This window comes from Sinocyclocheilus anshuiensis, unplaced genomic scaffold, assembly GCF_001515605.1.
Source record: "Sinocyclocheilus anshuiensis isolate Anshui unplaced genomic scaffold, SAMN03320099.WGS_v1.1 scaffold624, whole genome shotgun sequence".
NCBI classification, from domain to species: domain Eukaryota; kingdom Metazoa; phylum Chordata; class Actinopteri; order Cypriniformes; family Cyprinidae; genus Sinocyclocheilus; species Sinocyclocheilus anshuiensis.
The window spans coordinates 614,487-618,464 of NW_015554128.1; the positions used below are offsets into that span (position 1 = coordinate 614,487).

The window sequence follows — 3,978 nt, forward strand, 5'->3', positions numbered from 1 at the left end:
TTCTCTGGAATCCTCTCAAGCGGTGGACTTCTACATTCCGATTGGTTGCCGCCAGATGCCGCCGAACCGCGTCATAGCTCATTACCATAAAGTTGACCTGATTTCAACTCTCCTCGACGCCCTCAACGTCCAAGTCGCGCCGCGCCGCTGCTCGCTGCTGCTCGACGCCGGCTCACATTGAAAATGAATGACTTCCGGCCACTGTGACGCTCTCGACGGCGGCGGTGTGAATGCACAGTTAGAGACAGCTCAGTTCTTGCTGACTGTATAAGTAAGCTCAAAGCTTGGCTCAGGGCTTGGTATATAACCCCCGACGCCCTCTACAACAAAACAGAGCATGAACAATAAAGCCTGGCGTGTGCTTTCGAAGACAGCAAGCATGCAAATTCATAGTATTTCCTTCTAAAGCGAAGGCGTGATGCCAGGGTCTAGGAAAAGTGTTAAAATGATAGCACCAACCTGCACAAAGTCTGTTAAAGCAAGGTTTAAAAACAACAGAACTATTCCACACAGTATGATGGCTACAAGGCAGAGTTTAGCATTTAAATAGCAGCTCCTGGTAGGAAGAAGTGAGTATCTTGATAAAAGGCCTGCCGAAGAAACAAACAAATCGTCACGTCTAAAATCTGCATTACAGAGCTCATTAAGGGCTGGCACAGTGCAGTGAGCTGGAGAGGAAAGAGGAGAAAACCATGTGTGTCTTACTGATGGAACCTGCGAATGTCACACCTCCGCAAGCACAGAAAATGAGAGAGAGACAGTGAGGAAGAGAGAAAGAGAGATACTGTTCCCATACGTTTCACTGTAACTGCAAAAGCAACGCATGATGTCGTATCTAAACCTAATCGATAGTTTAAAGCAAATAATAGATGTCATTAACCTCCTTTTAAGAAGATTCAGTCAATTAACAGCTAAGACAAGTTTACTAGACAAGTAATGGAAAAGAGGTCAGCTCTCAGAAAATTATTTGCCGCCTCTTAGCCTTTTTCAGCATTGTTAAATAACTGCCATTCAGGTTAACCGTCCCCTGTATTCAATCTTTGCTTGTCTCGACAAGACTAATTTAATAATGCAGCCACTTGTGAAAGGTTATTCTAATGGATAAATGTAGGAGGTAATGAAAGATCCACCTTTAGAAACAGGGCTTGTGGCTTGTCTTTTCTCATCTTTATTAGGTCTGACAAGGTCGTTGTGCTGCTTTGTGTATTGGAAACAAGTAGACCACTTTTTTTTCAGCTTACAAGCAGAACATGGAACCAGGCCAGAGGGAATTCTGGTAATTGTGTTGCAACCGCAACATTGACCAGAAATGATCAAAATAATTGCTTATCAACAGCTTTCCTAGAACCGAAAAATTACAGAGCGCATATCTAGTAAATCACAAATTCCCAATGGTTCAGGAACAGGTCACGAAGCCAAAATGACATTCAAATTAATGTGAAGTCAATCACATAGAACTTCAGGATCTTTTTGGAGGTCGGCCATTAATCTTCATTCAACACTTCAAATGACTTATTTTTCATATTTAATGACTCTGAGCACCCATTAAGGCCTGAATCAAATGGAAAGAAAGATTATCTATCTGTCTCCGAGGATCTGACAGATTGCATGCTTGCGAGAGGCGATGTCCCGGGCGATGCTACTGTATGCTGGCGGGCCAAATTTTTATAGTGTGTTCTCTAGGGAAGAAAGAACAGTAATTACTATACCTTAATAACTCCTCATCAAACACAACTACAACTACTAAAGCTTTAATGATCCATGATGGCTCTGTAAGGGCAGTAACCGAAGTGCTTAGTCACTCACTAGACAGGGAGAGACAGCACACATATACACTGTTTATCTCTACCTCTTTTTTCCTCTCTCTCTCTCTCTCTCGTCAGGATCAGAACAGAAGATGACCACACTGCCTGTTCTTAAAAAAATACAAATAAAACTTTGGGTAAGCCAGATTTCATAAGCAAACCTGCAAAAGAACGAATGTTTCAAGACAAGTCAAAGGACACTTATAATGATATGATATAAATACAATGATTGATATTCTCTAAGGACAATCACACAGTCATCGTATGAACTACGTGAGACAAAGAGTATCACAACAGTGTCTTTATGCTCGCTTTGCATTCATTTACTGCACTGAACACTAAGAATTTTTATTTGGTTCACGCGAAACTCGCATGCACCGTAAATCAGTCAGAGCATCGGAAATCATTCAATTAACGTTACGCTGAAAACACTGGGCGTGCAATACGATAATAAATCTATCGGAGGATTTGGAGTCAGTGTAGAAAATTTTAAATATTATGTGCTTTTTTCTTTCGTGGAAAACAAAAGGAGGCGTGCGGCGGAATAACAGCCTCCAGTTAACGTTACCGTTTATTTATTTGTATGGAAAACAGGTGCAATGAAAGTGAACGGTGACCGAGACATTTCTATTTAGGTTTGGAACAACATTAGATTATTTTTGAGTTAAGTATCCCTTTTGGTCACCTTTTTGATATTACAAAATAATAATAATAATAATAATAATAATTATAAGGTTTCTTCAAACCAATGTGCGTAAAAGAAAAAAAACGAAACAGTCACTTTTTGTCATCCGTAAAAATGAACGAAAACAAAAATATACTGTCCAAATAAAACAAATAACGTCAAAAACAAATTCTTCACAGCAAATTGTATGAAACTGCTATCAGAAGTTGGACTAAAGCGTAAAAGCTTAATATGACATGAATACATTTAGTAAATAAAAACGTTATTTTCTTTAACTTCACCTCAGTTTTCCGTTCTAGTTAAATGAAACAACGACAAACACACGAACTGTCATTTACCTCAGATATGAGACCGTTGACCCCTCCTCAAGCACGAACCGAGCTGTCATTTCGCTTTCCACAGCCTCGGAATCCGGTAACGGGCTTACATTTCAGACTAACTACAGCTCCGAAATGAACTCCGTTCTCGACGGAAATTTAAAAGACATCCGCCGAGGAACCGTTACGGAGTATTCCCGCCGTTCCGCGAGACCCCCGTGAACTCAACTCGGCGTCACGCGACGAGAGCGCGCAGATCGATGAAACTTTCAACAGCGCGCGCGTCTTCCTGTAGTCCTTTATTTTAATTATTTTTTAATCTTGCGTCTGCCAGTCTACATGGTATACTTCAAATCTAACTGTTTGTAAATTAAATTAAAATCTCTGTGGTGTCACGTGCCATCGGTAGCGTCTTCTTTATTGTTCTATAGACATAACGGGCTCCGTAATACATCCGTACACAAATCCCCGATAATCACAAATGGCCTACAATTCCCAGGAAGTACGTCATGGCATGAGCCTATTTGGGGTCTGCGATTCGCGGGCTCCATCTGCAGGATTCAGACCAGACACACTGTTCATAATTAAAATTTTACCTAATCACAGACCTCTTTTAAATGCAGTACCAGTAGTAAATGCATATCTTGCAATCTTAAAGAAACAGTTTACCCAGAAATCGATATTCTGACTAATGTTGCAGGACTGTTAACGTTAGGAGCTGTTCATTTTCATCACATATGCAAACACTAAAAGTGATTGGTGACTATATAAACAAGGATCAATAAATGATGACAGAATTTCCATTGCTGTGAATGAATCAGATTACAGTTGGATCCTTGTCAGTGTGGAGAGCCAAATGTAAGCAGCATAATGTTTGCTTTGAAAGTCATATATTAGATTTACAGTTTTGTCAATGTTTTTACTCCGGCAGCAGCAGCATGCAGGTCATGAAAGAAAACAGAATTTCTTTCAAGGATTCATCTTCACTGAACCCAGCTCCTGCTAAGCTGATTTTGTTTGTCCTTCCATGGTTTATGTATTTTTATTGCCAAAGTATCGCAAAAAAAGAAAAAGAAAAGTAAAATAGAATAAAATAAATAAATAAATAAAAATAATAATTAAAAAAAATGTAATAAAAAATAAATTTCAATAAAAAATAAAGGCAGCACAG

The 3,978-nt window shown here is 39.5% G+C and overlaps 1 protein-coding gene across 1 annotated transcript in view; it reads right to left on the reverse strand.

The window, feature by feature from the left end:
• The window catches only part of LOC107670216 (furin-1-like), a 119,775-nt gene extending 116,487 nt beyond the window's left edge, over positions 1 to 3,288 (reverse strand). The window contains exon 1 of the mRNA XM_016462749.1: positions 2,829 to 3,288. The gene's annotated coding sequence lies outside the window, so the exon portion shown is untranslated. The remainder of the gene's footprint in view (positions 1 to 2,828) is intronic.
• Positions 3,289 to 3,978: the final 690 nt, after the last annotated feature.